This window comes from Triticum dicoccoides, chromosome 7A (genome assembly GCF_002162155.2).
Source record: "Triticum dicoccoides isolate Atlit2015 ecotype Zavitan chromosome 7A, WEW_v2.0, whole genome shotgun sequence".
NCBI classification, from domain to species: Eukaryota; Viridiplantae; Streptophyta; class Magnoliopsida; order Poales; family Poaceae; genus Triticum; species Triticum dicoccoides.
This window is the reverse complement of record NC_041392.1, coordinates 43,052,087-43,072,799: the sequence shown is the minus strand read 5'-3', so window position 1 is coordinate 43,072,799 and position 20,713 is coordinate 43,052,087.

Below are 20,713 nucleotides of genomic sequence, written 5' to 3'. Positions count from 1 at the left end.
CACAATTTTGTTTTTAAAAAAACTTAGCAAGAGAGCGGTTAAAATTCCATTTTAGAAGAATAAACTGACAGCATCACGACAATGTAGAGATCACACTAACTGGCCACGGTATGCATCGATTCTTCAAATAGATTATGTCGTCGCCAAATGCAATAAGATGTGGATGGATTGTAAGAATAATTGGTCTATGACTCCATGGTAAGAAGTCAGCCCATAGAATGATTAAGATGACATATAACCACTGCACTAGAATGAGTGAATTATATGCATTAGTAACAAGAGTGAAAATTGACCCCATAAAAGATTATTACAATGGATCAAATCAAAAGAAAGCATAGTCCGTTTGGAGGTTAAGACAACAAGAAAAAATACGTTCGCAAGGACCCATCACACGCGCCAGAGCCATAATCAAATATATTCATCTAATCATCAGTTTATTTTTGTGGTGACTACTCAATTATATATATTATAGTATAAATCGATCAGTAGGAAAAGAATGCACAACATTAGGTTGAAATATATATCTGCATATCATGGAGGCTCTCAATTCAAATTTTTATGGTGCGGACGACTCTGATTATTTAGAGTTTATATTAACACAATTCGAGAAGAAATCACCATGTTCGACAACATAGGATGAAGTATATTTTGCACAGGTGTGGTGATTAGAATATACGCATACTTTAGGTATGAAATTGTGGTTCTCAATAAGAAATAAACTACAATTGACTGATACTATTTGCACTTTGTATGAAATTCATGAGAAGATAAACACTAAAATAAATTATATATACAATAAATACTTGATGATTCGTATAATTAATGAAAACATATGAAACTCAAGATGGTATAAAGCATCACAGACATGATTAGCATGAATAAGATTTGAAGAGTGTGAGTCAGAGAAAATATTTAATGTAAAAGTTAGCAAGATACACCCATATGGGTGATAATAAGGTAAGAATCTATGGCCCCCTATGTAGATAGGATATTTCATTAACAGAGAAAGGCATCTAAGAGTGTCGCGGTTATTGACTTGAGCGGGAGAACATAATTTTAGATATGTGATGTTCATGTTTAGATTTAATTCTTAGTGAGGGATCACTAAAAAAACATATTGCTGAAGTGATACAAAATGTGTGGCGAGGAGAAATGGGTCAATGAGGGGGAAAATGATGATCTGTATGAAAGCCCATTTATGGTATTGCATCTGTCTTCCCACCTCACGCATAAGGAATTTCTTCAAGAATATAATGCACTAGATGTTTCAATGTGGCTTTAGTTTTGTCCATAATCTTTTTATGTGACATATAATTTTTGGCCAGTTAAATCAAACAATAGTTTATTGGGAGGATGTATAGTGGTCAGAGGAAACAATCAAGAAGGGTTATTCTAGCCGCGCAAATGCGCGGGTGGCCCTGCTAGTTACCATTAACATGAAAAGTGACATTGCCTTTGTTGCACTCAATAACGGCCCTGCAGTATTAAGAAAAGGTCTTCCAAGAATAATAGACATACTATCGTCCTCAGGAATATCAAGAATAACAAAGTCTGTTAAAATAGTAACATTTGCAACCACAACAGGCACATCCTCACAAATACCGACAGGTATAGCAGTTGATTTATCAACCATTTGCAAAGATATTTCAGTAGGTGTCAACTTATCCAAGTCAAGTCTACGATATAAAGAGAGAGGCATAACACTAACACCGGCTCCAAGATCACATAAAGAAGTTTGAACATAATTTCTTTTAATGGAGCATGGTATAGTAGGTACTCCTGGATCTCCAAGTTTCTTTGGTATTCCGCCCTTAAAAGTATAATTAGCAAGCATGGTGGAAATTTCAGCTTTTGGTATCTTTCTTTTATTTGTAACAATATTTTTCATGTACTTAGCATAAGGATTCATTTTGAGCATATCAGTCAATCGCATACGCAAAAAGATAGGTCTAATCATTTCAGCAAAGCGCTCAAAATCCTCATCATCCTTTTTCTTGGATGGTTTGGGAGGAAAAGGCATGGGTTTCTGAACCCAAGGTTCTCTTTCTTTACCATGTTTCCTAGCAACAAAGTCTCTCTTATCATAACATTGATTCTTTGATTGTGGGTTATCAAGATCAACAGCAGGTTCAACTTCTACATCATTATCATTACTAGGTTGAGCATCATCATGAACATCATCATTAACATTTTCACTAGGTTCATGTTCATTACCAGATTGTGTTTCAGCATCAGACATAGATATATCATTTGGATTCTCAGGTGGTTCAGCAATAGGTTCACTAGAAGTTTGCAAAGTCCTATCATTTTTCTTTTTCTTCTTTTTAGAAGAACTAGGTGCATCAATATTATTTCTCTGAGAATCTTGCTCAATTCTCTTAGGGTGGCCTTCAGGATACAAAGGTTCCTGAGTCATTCTACCAGTTCTAGTAGCCACTCTAATAGCATAATCATTTTTCTTACTATTCATTTCAGCGAGTAATTCTTTTTGAGCTTTAAGTACTTGTTCCATTTGAGTGGTAACCATAGAAGCATGTTTGCTAACAAGTTTAAGTTCACCTCTAATATTAGCCATATAATCACCCAAGTGTTTAATCATATTGGAACCATATTTCAATTGTCTACCAAAATAAGCATTGAAGTTTTCTTGTTTGACAATAAAATTATCAAACTCATCAAGGCATTGTCTACCAGACTTATAATGAGGAATATCACCTTCATCAAATCTATAGAGAGAATTTACCTTTACTACCTGTGTCGGGTTATCGGGATCAAAGGTTCTTCAATAAATAAAGGATTAAGATCATATGTTTCTTTAACATGCGGTAGATTAAGACCATGTATTTCTTCAATAGGAGGTAAATTCTTAACATCTTCAGCTTTAATACCTTTTTCTTCCATAGATTTATTTGCCTCTTGCATATCTTCGGGACTGAGAAATAGAACACCTCTCTTCTTCGGAGTTGGTTTAGGAATAGGCTCAGTAATTGGAGCAGGAGCTGGCTCAGGAGGTGCCCAATTATTTTCATTTGTCAACATATTATTCAATAGAATTTCAGCTTCATCCGGTGTTCTTTCCCTGAAAATAGAACGAGCACAACTATCCAGGTAATCTCTGGAAGCATCAGTTAGTCCATTATAAAAGACTAGCAAAAAGGCCCGTGCGTTGCAACGGGAGAAAAAAAAACCACACGCTTTTAATTTATAAAAAAATCATCTATAATCTAAGAATTTGTAGCTATGACTGAAACAAAGATGGTCTTAACCTATAAGAACACAGTTTAAGATTTTTACAGTGTTATTTTTCAATGTCGTACATGCAGATTTAATCCGTACAAAGAAACAGGCAAATGATCATGCATTTATTTATGTCATGTTCGGAATGGGTGTTGTCACGAGAGAGTAAAGAAAAACAACAGAAACAAACAATGACACATTAGCACACTACAGAGACATGTGTGGATCAATGACAGTTTTCAGTTTAAGAATCACCAACTTAGGGTAACTCTTGAACACTTTTTTTCACGTGCATATTTCTTAGATACACGAAGAGTTGTTAAAAAGGTTGTACATGATTTTTTAACTCATGAAAAAATTGTCTGGAAAAGAACATTTTTGTATGCTCTCCTATGGACGCAGGTAATTGCGCCCCTATTTCATCATTATTTCTTGCCATACATGTCATACGTATTGGTCCCTCTTTCATCACTATTTATATCTTATCGAACTTGTCTTCTATTTTATTTTTTGTTATGCATGCCTACATTTTACTTTTTTTCTTGCAAGTCCTCTCTTTTTTCTTCTTATATATAGGAGAATAGTGCAACATATTATCTTTATCGGATCTGCTTTGCATTTTCTCTTTTTTTTCTTTTATAGCAGACATCCCATCTTAATTGGGTCCTTCTTTTATTTCTTGCCATGCATGTCCTTATTTATTGGGTGTCTCTAGAAAATTTATTTTCAATTTCACGTCCAATCCTGATGTTGTTGAGGTGTTCATCCCCAATCTGAATTAGTACCTGTATGAAAAAAGATGGATAATGCATTATTGATCAACATTGCAGCCTAGATAGTATTTTTTTTAAAAAATCTAACAGGTAAAACAACATCATATTCAGATTCTACATATTTTTCTAATTAAATTTCATATATAACATGTCAAATTTGGAGTTACGGTTTAGAAGATATGAGTACTTTAAAAAACATTTGTTATGTACTGCGGGTTTAATGTTAAAGACATTAGGGAGTTTTCTATAAAATAGCAAAACGGACTAAGAATACCTATTTCTTTTATTAGTAGGTATAGATATCAAGTATTTCATTTTTCTTAAGAGGATGATCAGGCAAAGCATTAAGTAACTTGAGAAGCCTCCCCCAAGCTTGTGGGAGACTCTCTTCTTTAATTTGCACAAAGTTGTATATTTCCTTTAAAGCAGCTTGTTTCTTATGAGCAGGGAAATATTTAGCAGAAAAGTAATAAATCATATCCTGGGGACTACGCACACAACCAGGATTAAGAGAATTAAATCATATCTTAGCATCACCCTTTAATGAGAACGGAAATATTTTAAGTATATAAAAGTAGCGCGATCTCTCATCATTAGTAAACAGGGTGGCTATATCATTTAATTTAGTAAGACTAGCACATATGCCCGTGTGTTGCAACGGGAGAGATATTTTTTTGCAAGAAGCAACGGAAAAGATAATTGACGTGTCATCCAACAAAAGGGTGTCTACAATGGTAGGCAACAGAGCAAGGAGTTGTCGTCTTCTCACTGGACATGTTTGACACGGGAAATCTTGATAGTGGTGGGGTTGGTCGGCGTGGTAGCGAGCACCCAACTCATGCCTTTTTTCCTCCGGGTCCGCCTACATCTTGGAGTTGTGCCTGCCTCCTCATTTGGTGGCTGCGCGGCGACCTTCAGAACACGGTTGTTTCAACCACTCTATCATACGACAGCGTAGCCAGGTGGATTATTAATTGCAACGCATAAATCCCTTTTCATTAGCATAATCAGGCATGAATGTCCCTTCTTTTTTGAGGTTTATTATCTTTGATTATTTTAGTGCTCAAGTGCCCATAATTTTGCTATAACTAAACCCAAACAACATATTCTCTTTTATTGGCACGTGCCCACAATTTTTTCCATTTATACTCAACCAGCATAGACGAACATGCACCGCTAATCAATGGCCAGCACGAATATTTAAGAAAATACTATAGCGTCAGATTAAATTTATTTAGTGTTTTTGAACATTCAAAAAAATAGGAATTGGCGAATATTCTTGGAGACGTGAACAATTTTTTAAATCCCGAGTAATTTTCAAAAATGCGAATAATTGTTTTTTGAAAATTCCAATATTTTTCGAAAAATACGAACAAAATTAGAAACATTAATATTTTTTAAATTCACAAACAATATTATGAAAACACAAAACTTTCTGAATTTTTGATTTTTTTTAAAAGGGGAACATTCAAAACAATTTTAGATTTTTTTTCTTAGAGGACAATATTATTTTGGATTTTGAACATTTCACTAAAATAAGAATATTTTAAAATATGGAATGTTTTATAAAGTGTAATTTTTATAAAAAAATCTAGAAGAATTGTCGAAAAACACTTCTTTAAAAAATGAAAAAAATTCGAAACAGGATTTTTTTAAAGTATCGGACATTTTTCAAATCAGGAACACATTTTTTTATTTTTACCAATTTTTAATGTTTGAACAAATTAAAAATTCTGAATGTTTTTGTAAATTTTTACTTGATAGAAAAAATAAAAATAAAGAAGGAAAAAAGGAAATATAAAAAAGAAAGAGATAGGAACAGAAAAATAGAACACTGAAAAAGGGGAAACGGGCTGGCCCAGTCTTGGGCGGCCTGTGTGCAGTTTCAACTATTTATCGCTCCATGCAATAAATAAGGTCGTCCCAACTGCGTGGGCAATAATAAGTGGGCTGTGTTTGTTGGGTCGATGCGCGCGCGGCCCAATTACGGAATTCTGGATAAAGTTTTTTTTTCTTTTCTAGCGGATAGACGCACAAAAGTTTAGTACCACCTCAGATAGGGAAAAAAATTGAGGGTGAACGGATGAAAAAATTGGAGAAAGGCACCTTGCTTTATTAGTAGGTATAGATGTGCCACAACAGTTTTAGATTCATGGCCATGAAAAGGATCAGATTCAACCAACGTAATTATATTAGGATCAACAGAGAATTCATAATCCTTATCGGGAACACAAATAGGTGAAGTAGCAAAAGCAGGATCAGGCCTCATTTTATCTCTAAGTGATTCTTTGTTTCATTTAATTAATAGCCTTTTAAGTTCATGACGATCTCTGCAAGCTAAAATAGTGGCAGAAGATTCCATATCAAAAACATAACCCTCAGGAATAACAGGCCTATCTTCATCATCACTTTCATCATTATAATCAGATTCAATAATTTCTTTCTCTCTAGCCCTAGCAATTTGTTCATCAAGAAATTCACTAAGGGGCACAGTAGTATCAGGCATAGAAGTAGTTTCATCATAAGTATCATGCATAGAAGAAGTGGCATCATCAATAACGTGCGACATATCAGAACGAATAGCAGAAGCAGGTTTAGGTGTCGCAAGCTTACTCATAACAGAAGGTGAATCAAGTGCAGAGCTAGATGGCAGTTCCTTACCTCCCCTCGTAGTTGAGGGATAAATTTTTTTTCTCGTCTTTCAAGTTCTTCATAGTGTCCAGCAGATATAAATCCCAAGTGACTCAAAGAATAGAGCTATGCTCCCCAGAAACGGCGCCAGAAATTAGTCTTGATAACCCACAAGTATAGGGGATCGCAACAGATTTCGAGGGTAGAGTATTCAACCCAAATTTATTGATTCGACACAAGGGGAGCCAAAGAATATTCTCAAGTATTAGCAGCTGAGTTGTCAATTCAAGCACACCTGAAAACTTAGTATCTGCAGCAAAGTTTTTAGTAGCAAAGTAATATGATAGTGGTGGTAACAATAACAAAAAGAGTAATGAAAGCAAAGTAATTTTTTTGGTGTTTTGTAGTGATTGTAACAATAGCAACGGAAAAGTAAATAAGCGTAAACCAGTATATGGAAAGCTCATAGGCATCGGATCAGTGATGGATAATTATGTCGGATGTGGTTCATCATGTAACAGTCATAACATAGGGTGACACAGAACTAGCTCCAATTCATCAATGTAATGTAGGCATGTATTCCGAATATAGTCATACGTGCTTATGGAAAAGAACTTGCATGACATCTTTTTTCCTACCCTCCCGTGGCAGCGGGGTCCTAATGGAAACTAAGGGATATTAAGGCCTCCTTTTAATAGAGAACCGGAACAAAGCGTTAGCACATAGTGAATACATGAACTCCTCAAACTATGGTCATCACCGGGAGTGGTCCCGATTATTGTCACTTCGGGGTTGCCGGATCATAACACATAGTAGGTGACTATATACTTGCAAGATAGGATCAAGAACTTACATATATTCATGAAAACATAATAGGTTCAGATCTGAAATCATGGCACTCGGGCCCTAGTGACAAGCATTAAGCATAGCAAAGTCATAGCAACATCAATCTCAGAACATAGTGGATACTAGGGATCAAACCCTAACAAAACTAACTCAATTACATGATAAATCTCATCCAACCCATCACCGTCCAGCAAGCCTACGATGGAATTACTCACGCACGGTGGTGAGCATCATGAAATTGGTGATGGAGGATGGTTGATGATGACGACGGCGACGAATCCCCCTCTCCGGAGCCCCGAACGGACTCCAGATCAGCCCTCCCGAGAGGTTTAAGGGCTTGGCGGCGGCTCTGTATCGTAAAACGCGATGATTTCTTCTCCTCTATTTTTTTTCTCCCCGAAAGCAAATATATAGAGTTGGAGTTGGCGTCGGAAAGTCTCCAGGGGGGCCAAGAGGTAGGGGGCGTGCCCCCCACCCTCGTGGACAGGGTGTGGGCCCCCTGGTCTTCATCTTTGGTGAGGATTTTATTATTATTTATTGTAAGATATTCCGTGGAGTTTCAGGTCATTCCAAGAACTTTTGTTTTCTGCACATAAAACAACATCATGGCAATTCTGCTGAAAGCAGCGTCAGTCCGGGTTAGTTCCATTCAAATCATACAAGTTAGAGTCCAAAACAAGGGCAAAAGTGTTTGGAAAAGTAGATACGACGGAGACGTATCAGACTACTCCCGGTGATGACCATAGTTTGAGGAGTTCATGTATTCACTATGTTCTAATGCTTTGTTCTGGTTCTCTATTAAAAGGAGGTCTTAATATCCCTTAGTTTCCATTAGGACCCCGCTGCCACAGGAGGGTAGGACAAAAGATGTCATGCAAGTTCTTTTCCATAAGCACGTATGACTATATTCGGAATACATGCCTACATTACATTGATGAATTGGAGCTAGTTCTGTGTCACCCTATGTTATGAGTGTTACATGATGAACCGCATCCGGCATAATTTTCCATCATCGATCCAATGCCTACGAGCTTTTCCTATATTGTTCCTCGCTTATTTAATTTCCCGTTGCTACTGTTACAATCACTACAAAACACCAAAAATATTACATTTGCTTTCGTTACTTTTGTTACCGTTGCAACTACTATCATATTACTTTGCTACTAAATACTTTGCTGCAGATATTAAGTTATCCAGGTGTGGTTGAATTGACAACTCAACTGCTAATACTTGAGAATATTCTTTGGCTCCCCTTGTGTCGAATCAATAAATTTGGGTTGAATACTCTACCCTCGAAAACTGTTGCGATCCCCTATACTTGTGGGTTATCATGGGTGAAACGACATACGCTGCCTCTCCCTACCTTGATTTTTTTACAGAGGCAACATAGACCAATAGAAGTGTCGTGCTAAAATTTGGAATTATTCCTGGTTTGATTGGGCTTTATATACATTAATTTAATTTTGTAGACATTTAATATGCATATTTCAAATTTGAACTGCATGCACATGCTCCGTAGCACAAAAATGGTTTAAAAATCATATACGTGTCCTTTGGTGAATGTTTAGGTCCCATGCAAGAAATGGGAATGAATTTCAAACATTTGGGTGTCGTGGCTCGGTCGAAAACATTGAGAACTTGGTTTGTAAATCCAAAACTTGCCTGAAAATCATGAAACTTGGCATGGCACCAACATGTTGTGGTAAAAAAAATGTCCGATTTGGGACAAGTTTTCGTAAAGCTTCTTGCAACTGAAGCTTCTCTCAAGGCTCATGGTTCTGATAGGGAATGTGTCACCTTTGTGGGCGAAACGACATACACTGCCTCTTCCTACATTAATTTTTTTACAGAGGAAACATAGACCAATAGGAGTGTCGTGCTAAATTTTGGAATTATTCTGGGTTTGTTTGACATTTTTTATACATTAATTAATTTTTCTAGGCATTTAATGTGCATAATTCAAATTTAAACTATAGGCACAAGCTCCATAACATTAAAATGGGTTGAAAAATCATATATGTGTCCTTCTGTGAATGTTTAGGTCCCATGCAAAAGATGTGAATAAATTTCAAACACCTCAACGTCGTGGCTCGGTCGAAAACATTGAGAAACTTGGATTTTAAATTCCTGTAAATTCAATACTCGCCTAAAAATCCATGCAGGCCAGGGAGGAGATTTGATCCCTACAGCACCTTGTCCATGTGGACGTAGACCCAAGCAGCACATTGTTGGATGAATGGGCTTGTGTCTGGGGTAACAACAACACCAAGGGTTTTCTTTCCAGTAAGTACTATAAACACTACTTCAACAACATACAGGTTGATGATGCCTTCACATGGATTTGGAGGTCAAAATGCATCAATAAATGGAAGGTATTTGATACGTCTCCAACGTATCTATAATTTTTGATTGCTCCATGCTATATTATCTACTGTTTTGGACAATATTGGGCTTTATTTTCCACTTCTATATTATTTTTGGGACTAACCTATTAACCAGAGGCCCAGCCCAGAATTGCTGTTTTTTACCTATTTCAGAGTTTCGAAGAAACGAAATATCAAACGGAGTCCAAACGGAATGAAACCTTCGGGAACGTGATTTTCTCACCGAATATGACCCAGGAGACTTGGACCCTACGTCAAGAAAGAAAGGAGGTGGGCACGAGGTAGGGGCCGCACCCACCCCCCAGGGCGCGCCCTCCACCCTCGTGGGCCCCACCTTGCTCCACCGACGTACTTCTTCCTCTTATATATACCTACGTACCCCCAAACGATCAAATACAGAACCAAAAACCTAATTCCACCTCCGCAACCTTCTGTACCCATGAGATCCCATCTTGGGGCCTATTCCGGAGCTCCGCCGGAGGGGGCATCCACCACGGAGGGCTTCTACATCATCACCATAGCCCCTTCGATGAAGTGTGAGTAGTTTACCTCAGACCTTCGGGTCCATAGTTAGTAGCTAGATGGCTACTTCTCTCTTTTTGGATCTCAATACAATGTTCTCCCCCTCTCTCGTGGAGATCTATTCGATGTAATCTTCTTTTTGCGGTGTGTTTGTTGAGACCGATGAATAGTGGGTTTATGATCAAGATTATCTATGAACAATATTTGAATCTTCTCTGAATTCTTTTATGTATGATTGGTTATCTTTGCAAGTCTCTTCGAATCATCAGTTTGGTTTGGCCTACTAGATTGGTTTTTCTTGCAATGGGAGAAGTGCTTAGCTTTGGGTTCAATCTTGCGGTGTCCTTTCCTAGTGACAGTAGGGGCAGCAAGGCATGTATTGTATTGTTGCCATCAAGGATAACAAGATGGGGTTTTTATCATATTGCATGAATTTATCCCTCTACATCATGTCATCTTGCTTAAGGTGTTACTCTGTTTTCTTAACTTAATACTCTAGATGCATGCTGGATAGCGGTCGATGAGTGGAGTAACAGTAGTAGATGCAGGCAGGAGTCGGTCTACTTGTCTCAGACGTGATGCCTATATACATGATCATACCTAGATACTCTCATAACTATGCTCAATTCTGTCAATTGCTCAACAGTAATTCGTTCACCCACCGTAAAATACTTATGCTCTTGATCATAGTGAAATCTATGGCCCCCGGGTCTATCTTCATCATATTAATCTTCCTACACTTTATTTTTGCCTTTGCTTTTTACTTTTCTTTTATTTTACTTTGCATCTTTATCACAAAACTACCAAAAATATTATCTATCAGATCTCACTCTCATAAGTGATCGTGAAGGGATTGACAACCCCTAATCGCGTTGGTTGCAAGGAGTTATTTGCTTTGTGCAGGTACGAGGGACTCACACGTAGCCTCCTACTGGATTGATACCTTGGTTCTTAAAAACTGAGGGAAATACTTACGCTACTTTGCTGCATCATCCTTTCCTCTTCAAGGAAATCCAACGCAGTGCTCACAAGGTAGCAAGAAGAATTTCTGGCGCCGTTGCCGGGGAGTCTATGCAAAAGTCAACATACCAAGTACCATCACCATCCCTTATCTCTCGCATTACATTATTTGTCATTTGCCTCTCGTTTTCCTCTCCCCCACTTCACCCTTGCCGTTTTATTCGCCCTCTCTTTTCAGTTTGCCTTTTTCTCGCTTGCCTTTTGTTTGCTCGTGTGTTGGATTGCTTGTTTGTCACGATGGCTCAAGATAATACCAAATTATGTGACTTTACCAATACCAACAATAATGATTTCCTTAGCACTCCGATTGCTCCTCTTACCAACACTGAATCTTGTGAAATCAATACTGCTCTATTGAATCTTGTTATGAAAGATCAATTCGCCGGCCTTCCCAGTGAAGATGCCGCTACTCATCTGAATAGCTTCGTTGATTTGTGTGATATGCAAAAGAAGAAATATATTGATAATGATATTATTAAATTGAAGTTATTTCCTTTTTCGCTTAGAGATCGTGCTAAAGCTTGGTTTTCTTCTTTGCCTAAAAATAGTATTGATTCTTGGAACAAGTGCAAAGATGCTTTTATCTCTAAGTATTTTCCTCCCGCTAAGATCATCTCTCTTAGAAACGATATTATGAATTTTAAGCAACTTGATCATGAACATGTTGCACAAGCTTGGGAGAGAATGAAATTAATGATACATAATTGCCCTACTCATGGTTTGAATTTGTGGATGATTATACAAAATTTTATGCCGGATTGAGTTTTGCTTCTAGAAATCTTTTGGATTCGGCCGCGGGAGGCACTTTTATGTAAATCACTTTAGGAGAAGCTACTAAACTCCTAGATAATATTGTGGTTAATTATTCTCAATGGCACACTTGAAAGATCTACTAATAAAAAAGTGCATGTGATAGAAGAAATTAATGTTTTGAGTGGAAAGATGGATGAACTTATGAAATTATTTGCTACTAAGAGTGTTTCTTCTGATCCTAATGATATGCCTTAGTCTACTTTGATTGAGAATAATAATGAATCTATGGATGTGAATTTTGTTGGTAGGAATAATTTTGGTAACAACGCGTATAGAGGGAACTTTAATCCTAGGCCTTATCCGAGTAATCCTTCTAATAATTATGGAAATTCCTACAACAACTCTTATGGAAATTTTAATAAGATGCCCTCTGAATTTGAGACTAGTGTTAAAGAGTTTATGAATTCGCAAAAGAATTTTAATGCTTTGCTTGAAGAGAAATTGCTTAAAGTTGATGAATTGGCTAGGAACGTTGATAGAATTTCTCTTGATGTTGATTCTTTAAAGCTTAGATCTATTCCTCCTAAGCATGATATCAATGAGTCTCTCAAAGCCATGATAATTTCCATTGATGAGTGCAAGGAAAGGACCGCTAGGATGTGTGCTACGAAAGATGCCTTTATTAAAGTGTGTTTGTCCAATTTCTATGAAAATAAAGATGAAGATCTAAAAGTTATTGATGTGTCCCCTATTAAATCTTTGTTTTTCAATATGAATCTTGATAATGATGAGACTGAATATGATCCACCTTTACCTAGAAGGCGTTCCAAAAATTCAGAGTTTTTAGATCTTGATGCTAAAATTGATAAAAGTGGGATTGAAGAAATCAAAACCCTAGATGTTGCTAAACCCACTATTTTGGATTTCAAGGAATTTAATTATGAAAGTAGCTCTTTAATTGATTGTATTTCCTTTTTGCAATCCGTGCTAAATTCTCCTCATGTTTATAGTCAAAATAAAGCGTTTACTAAACATATCGTTGATGCCTTGATGCAATCTTATGAAGAAAATCTTGAGTTGGAAGTTTCTATCCCTAGAAAACTTTATGATGAGTGGCAACCTACTATTAAAATTAAGATTAAGGATCATGAATTTTATGCTTTATGTGATTTGGGTGCTAGTGTTTCCACTATTCCCAAAACTTTGTGTGATTTGCTAGATTTTCGCGATTTTGATGATTGCTCTCTAAACTTGCACCTTGCGGATTCCACTATTAAGAAACCAATGGGAAGAATTAATGATGTTCTTATTGTTGCAAATAGAAATTATGTGCCCATAGATTTTATCGTTCTTGATATAGATTGCAATCCTTCTTGTCCTATTATCCTTGGTAGACCTTTCCTTAGAACGATTGGTGCAATTATTGATATGAAGGAAGGGAATATTAGATTCCAATTTCCATTAAAGAAAGGAATGGAACACTTCCCTAGGAATAAAATAAAATTACCATATGAATCTATTATGAGGGCTACTTATGTATTGCCTACCAAAGATGGCAATACCTAGATCTATCTTGCTTTTATGCCTAGCTAGGGGCGTTAAACGATAGAGCTTGTTGGGAGGCAACCCAATTTTATTTTTAGTTTTTTTGCTTTTGCTTTTTCTTAGGAATAAATATTTGATCTAGCCTCTGGTTAGATGTGTTTTTATGTTTTAATTAGTGTTTGTGCCAAGTTAAACCTATAGGATCTTCTTGGATGATAGTTATTTGATCTTGCTGTAATTTCCAGAAACTTTCTGTTCACGAAAACAATTGTTAAAAATCACCAGAACGTTATAAAATAGTGATTACGATTGATGCTGATCAATAAACAAATTGCCTAGGTCTTCCTATTTTTGCTGAATTTTTGAAGTTCCAGAAGTTTTCATTAGTTACAGATTACTACAGACTGTTCTATTTTTGACTGATTCTGTTTTTCATGTGTTGTTTGCTTATTTTGATGAATCTATGGCTAGTAAAATAGTTTATAAACCATAGAGAAGTTGGAATACAGTAGGTTTAACACCAATATAAATAAAGAATGAGTTCATTACAGTACCTTGAAGTGGTCTTTTGTTTTCTTTCGCTAACGGAGCTCACGAGATTTCTGTTGAGTTTTGTGTTGTGAAGTTCTCAAGTTTTGGGTGAAATCTTTTGATGGATTATAGAACAAGGAGTGGCAGGAGCCTAAGCTTGGGTGTTCCCATGGCACCCCCAAGATAATCTAAGGACACCAAAAAGTCAAAGCTTTGGGATGCCCCGGAAGGCATCCCCTCTTTCGTCTACTTCCATCAGGAACTTTACTTGGAGCTATATTTTTATTCACCACATGATATGTGTTTTGCTTGGAGCGTCTTGTATGATTTGAGTCTTTGCTTTTTAGTTTACCACAATCATCCTTGCTGTACACACCTTTTGAGAGAGCCATGCATGATTTGGAATTTGTTAGAATACTCTATGAGCTTCACTTATATCTTTTGAGCTATATAGTTTTGCTCTAGTGCTTCACTTATATTTTTAGAGCACGGTGGTGGGTTTGTTTTATAGAAACTATTGATCTCTCATGCTTCACTTAGATTATTTTGAGAGTCTTAAATAGCATGGTAATTTGCTTGAACAATCCTAATATGCTTGGTATTCAAGATTTGTAAAACTTTCTTTTGAGTGCGTTGAATACTAAGAAAAGTTTGATGCTTGATAATTGTTTTGAGATATGAAGATGGTGATATTAGAGTCATGCTAGTTGAGTAGTTGTGAATTTGAGAAATACTTGTGTTAAAGTTTGTGATTCCCGTAGCATGCACGTATGGTGAACCGTTATGTGATGAAGTCGGAGCATGATTTATTTATTGACTGTCTTCCTTATGAGTGACGGTCGGGGACGAGCGATGGTCTTTTCCTACCAATCTATCCCCCTAGGAGCATGAGCGTAATACTTTGCTTTGATAACTTGTAGATTTTTGCAATAAGTATATGAGTTCTTCATGACTAATGTTGAGTCCATGGATTATACGCACTTTTCTTCCTTCCACCATTGCTAGCCTCTCTAATACCGCGCATTTTTCGCCGGTATCATACACCCACCATATACCTTCCTCAAAACAGCCACCATACCTACCTATCATGGCATTTCCATAGTCATTCCGAGATATATTGCCATGCAACTTTCCACCATTCCGTTTATTATGACACGCTCCATCATTGTCATATTGCTTAGCATGATCATGTAGTTGACATCATATTTGTGGCAAAGCCACCATTCTTTATTCTTTCATACATGTCACTCTTGATTCATTGCATATCCCGGTACACCGCCGGAGGCATTCATATAGAGTCATATTTGTTCTAAGTATCGAGTTGTAATTGTTGAGTTGTAAGAAAAATAGAAGTGTGATGATCATCATTTTTAGAGCATTGTCCCAAGTGAGGAAAGGATGATGGAGACTATGATTCCCCCACAAGTCGGGATGAGACTCCGGACGAAAAAAAAGAGGCCATAAAAAAAGAGAAAAGGCCCAAATAAAAAAATGAGAGAAAAAGAGAGAAGGGACAATGTTACTATCCTTTTACCACACTTGTGCTTCAAAGTAGCACTATGATCTTCATGATATAGAGTCTCTCATTTTGTCACTTTCATATACTTGTGGGAATTTTTCATTATAGAACTTGGCTTGTATATTCCAATGATGGGCTTCCTCAAATGCCCTAGGTCTTCGTGAGAAAGCGAGTTGGATGCACTCCCACTTAGTTTCTTCTGTTTAGCTTTCATATACTTATAGCTCTAGTGCATCCGTTGCATGGCAATCCCTACTCACTCACATTGATATCTATTGATAGGCATCTCCATAGCCCGTTGATACGCCTAGTTGATGTGAGACTATCTTCTCCCTTTTTGTCTTCTCCACAACCACCATTCTATTCCACATATAGTGCTATATCCATGGCTCACGCTCATGTATTGCGTGAAGATTGAAAAAGTTTTGAAAATGTCAAAAGTATGAAACAATTGCTTGGCTTGTCATCGGGATTGTGCATGATTTAAATACTTTGTGTGGTGAAGATAGAGCATAGCCAGACTATATGATTTTGTAGGGGTAACTTTTTTTTGCCATGTTATTTTGAGAAGACATAATTGCTTTGTTAGTATGCTTGAAGTATTATTATTTTTATGTCAATATTAAACTTTTGTCTTGAATCTTTCGGATCTGAATGTTCATACCACAATTAAGAAGAATTACATTGAAATTATGCCAAGTAGCACTCTGCATCAAAAATTCTGTTTTTATCATTTACCTACTCGAGGACGAGCAGGAATTAAGCTTGGGATGCCTGATACGTCTCCAACGTATCTATAATTTTTTATTGCTCCATGCTATATTATCTACTGTTTTGGACAATATTGGGCTTTATTTTCCACTTTTATATTATTTTTGGGACTAACCTATTAACCGGAGGCCCAGCCTAGAATTGCTGTTTTTTGCCTATTTCAGAGATTTGAAGAAACGGAATATCAAACGGAGTCCAAACGGAATGAAACCTTCGGGAACGTGATTTTCTCACCGAATATGACCCAGAAGACTTGGACCCTACGTCAAGAAAGAAAGGAGGTGGGCACGGGGTAGGGGGCGCGCCCTCCACCCTCGTGGGCCCCATCTTGCTCCACCGACGTACTTCTTCCTCTTATATATACCTACGTACCCCCAAACGATCAAATACAGAGCCAAAAACCTAATTCCACCACCGCAACCTTCTGTACCCACGAGATCCCATCTTGGGGCCTGTTCCGGAGCTCCGCCGGAGGGGGCATCCACCAAGGAGGGCTTCTACATCATCACCATAGCCCCTTCGATGAAGTGTGAGTAGTTTACCTCAGACCTTCGGGTCCATAGTTAGTAGCTAGATGGCTTCTTCTCTCTTTTTGGATCTCAATACAATGTTCTCCCCCTCTCTCGTGGAGATCTATTCGATGTAATCTTCTTTTTGCGGTGTGTTTGTTGAGACCGATGAATTGTGGGTTTATGATCAAGATTATCTATGAACAATATTTGAATCTTCTCTGAATTCTTTTATGTATGATTGGTTATCTTTGCAAGTCTCTTCGATCATCAGTTTGGTTTGGCCTACTACATTAGTTTTTCTTGCAATGGGAGAAGTGCTTAGCTTTGGGTTCAATCTTGCGATGTCCTTTCCCAGTGACAGTAGGGGTAGCAAGGCACGTATTGTATTGTTGTCATCGAGGATAACAAGATGGGGTTTTTATCATATTGCATGAATTTATCCCTCTACATCATGTCATCTTGCTTAAGGCGTTACCCTGTTTTCTTAACTTAATACTCTAGATGCATGCTGGATAGCGGTCGATGAGTGGAGTAATAGTAGTAGATGCAGGTAGGAGTCGGTCTACTTGTCTCGGACGTGATGTCTATATACATGATCATACCTAGATACTCTCATAACTATGCTCAATTCTGTCAATTGCTCAACAGTAATTCGTTCACCCACCGTAAAATACTTATGCTCTTGAGAGAAGCCACTAGTGAAATCTATGGCCCCCGGGTCTATCTTCATCATATTAATCTTCCTACACTTTATTATTGTCTTTGCTTTTTACTTTTCTTTTATTTTACTTTGCATCTTTATCACAAAAATACCAAAAATATTATCTATCATATCTATCAGATCTCACTCTCGTAAGTGACCGTGAAGGGATTGACAACCCCTAATCGCGTTGGTTGCGAGGAGTTATTTGCTTTGTGCAGGTACGAGGGACTCGCGCGTAGCCTCCTACTGGATTGATACCTTGGTTCTCAAAAACTGAGGGAAATACTTACGCTACTTTGCTACATCATCCTTTCCTCTTCAAGGAAATCCAACGCAGTGCTCAAGAGGTAGCAGTATTCTATTGGCTCCTCTTGGCTAGCCGTCTGAACACAAGAAATATGCTCCGCGGAAGGCATTATGCATTGGCCGATGATGTTTACATTTGTCTGCTTTGCTCTCCCCCCCTCCCCAGAGGAAACTATCATGCACCTATTCTTCAATGCCCTTTTGTGGTTGAATGCTGGATTACCATAGGCATTGTTTGCCTGGACATGGACTGCAAATTGGCTCTTTCGCATGATGGATAAAACGCGTGGAACAAGCTAATATTCGTGGAGGTTTTCATGTTACAGCTTGGGGGATTTGGAAAGAGAGAAATAACAAGCACTTTAGAGGGCTTGCACCATCTTTGGACTCTTGGCGTGATAGATTCAAAAATGACATGTCCATGATGGTGCACAGAAGAAAGGATAGTTTGCACCCCTTCATTAGAACTCTGGTTGAATCTGTCTTGGGCTAGCCCTCACCCCCATAGTCTTCTACCCTCTGCCTCTCTGTAACTAGTCTTAGTCACTACATCCCTCCCTCCCCCCTCCTCACCCCCTGTACATATGTAACCGTTTGATCATTTTCTAATTTAAAAGTCCGTGGGGGCCTTCCCTGTTGTCCTCAAGTTTAAAAAATATAAGGCCTAATAGGGGAGAGTTATTTGGGCATATATGCCCAATAAGAGTGTGGCCCCCTAGCTTGTTGGACTAGCTTTGAGGGGGGATTGGATTGGGAGAGCAACTCCCTCTCCCTTTGGGCAGCAAGGGGAGGACCCCTCCCCAAGTCGGCTGCCCCATCCGCATACACCTATATATACATGAGGGGCGCCCCTAGAGACACAAGTTTCTCACGTTGTTTCGGGCACCCCCTCTCTCCCTCTCTAGTTCTAATCTTGATCTAGTTCTAGTTCTCTAGTTCCTCATAATAGAGAAGTCCCGCGAGGTTCCCTTCTCCCTCCTTTATGTCTCTAGCAACGATTAGCTCTAGATGCGAAGCGCTGCCGGATCGTGAAGCCCGAACGCTTAAAATCTGTAGAGAGGTCGTGCTTTCGGTCTTCGGTTCGAGGGATCGTTTGTGAACGGTTCGAGGGACTTCAAGTATGATCTACACAGACTCTTCCCCACTGCAACTCAAAGTTTGTAACGATCCGATATAAATCTCGTGTTTCTGGTTCAGTTGTAGCACATTTTGTTTTGTTTTCTACTACGTTTCCCAATAGTGGCATCATGAGCGGTTATGTGAGTAGATGCATGTTTCATCTAGATCACATGTGATTATGAGGGTATTGCACAAAAGTTTTAGTAATGAGTTTGATCAATTGCTAAAATGATTAAGAACTAGATGGGTTCTAGAGCTTAAAATTCAGCATGACAAAGTTCGCATTCTCAATGGCTTTCCAACAGTATATTATTTCCCCATTCCGACAAACTTTTTTTAAATCGCATTCGAAATAAATTTTCACTGTATTGAAATTTGAATTTAAACTGTAAGGTATTAGGGAAAACTTTCTATATGTAAGAGTTTCACATTTTCCATAGCTTTCCAACCCATATTATTTGCATCAATCCGACAAACCTTTTGCAAAAAAAAAGAGAAAATATGTTTCACCTAGAATATCACCGTTTTTTCAAAATACTCCTAAACCATATAATTTTTAAAATATATATATATATACATGAAAGAAGGGGATTTTCACCAGCTTTCCAACACCATCTCATTTGCTCCATTCCAACAAACCATTTGAACATGAAGTCCAAAATATGATTCACGGTTTTGAATTTGAAAATTGTATTTTTCAAAACTTCTCTTAAACCATGAGATTTTGCAAAAAAAAGATCCAGATGACTTGTAATCGTGCTTCCTAGAGCTATCCAACGGTATATTACACGCCTCGTTCCGACAGAACTAGGAAGACGATCAGTTCGACGGAATGACACCATCAGTTCAACCTATTGTGTCTATTAATCTTCCTTTTCTTCTTCTTCTGCGCCTTTCAGACTCTGGTTTCCCCTTTTTCGGTTTTGTTTGGCCTTTTTTCAAAAAAAAATCTCTTTCTCTTTCTTTTTTCATTTTCTTTTCCTTTCTTTAAACTCATGAACTTTTCTTAAGTACATGAACATTTTTTAAAATCTGTGTACATTTTCTTAAATCCGCAAACCTTTTCAAATCCGTAAAAAAATTCCCGGATCTGTGAACTTCTTTTAATTTCATGAAGATTTTTTTCAAAACTGATTTGTTTTTTCATATCTATGAGTTTTTTCAAATGTCATGAACTTTTTCAAAATTGTGTAATTTTGTGAAATTCATGAATTTATTTTGAAATTGCGTGATTTTTTTTCAAATTCACACACCTTTTAAAATTGGTGAAATGTCTCACATCCATGAACTTTTTTTTGAATTCACAAACTTTTTTAAATCCTTCCACTTTATAAAATTAGTGGAAAATTTCAGATTCTCGAGCTATTTTCAACTCACGAGCTTTTTTTACTTTAAAAAACTAGGGTGAACAACTCAGCACAAAAAAGAAAACCGAGCAAAAAAGCAAACCAATGAAAAGAAAAGGCGAGTGAGCCTGGGACGCGAGCGATGGGCAATTCCTACTTAGCGCCGCAGGCGCCGGTTTCTACTGTTTTTGCTAA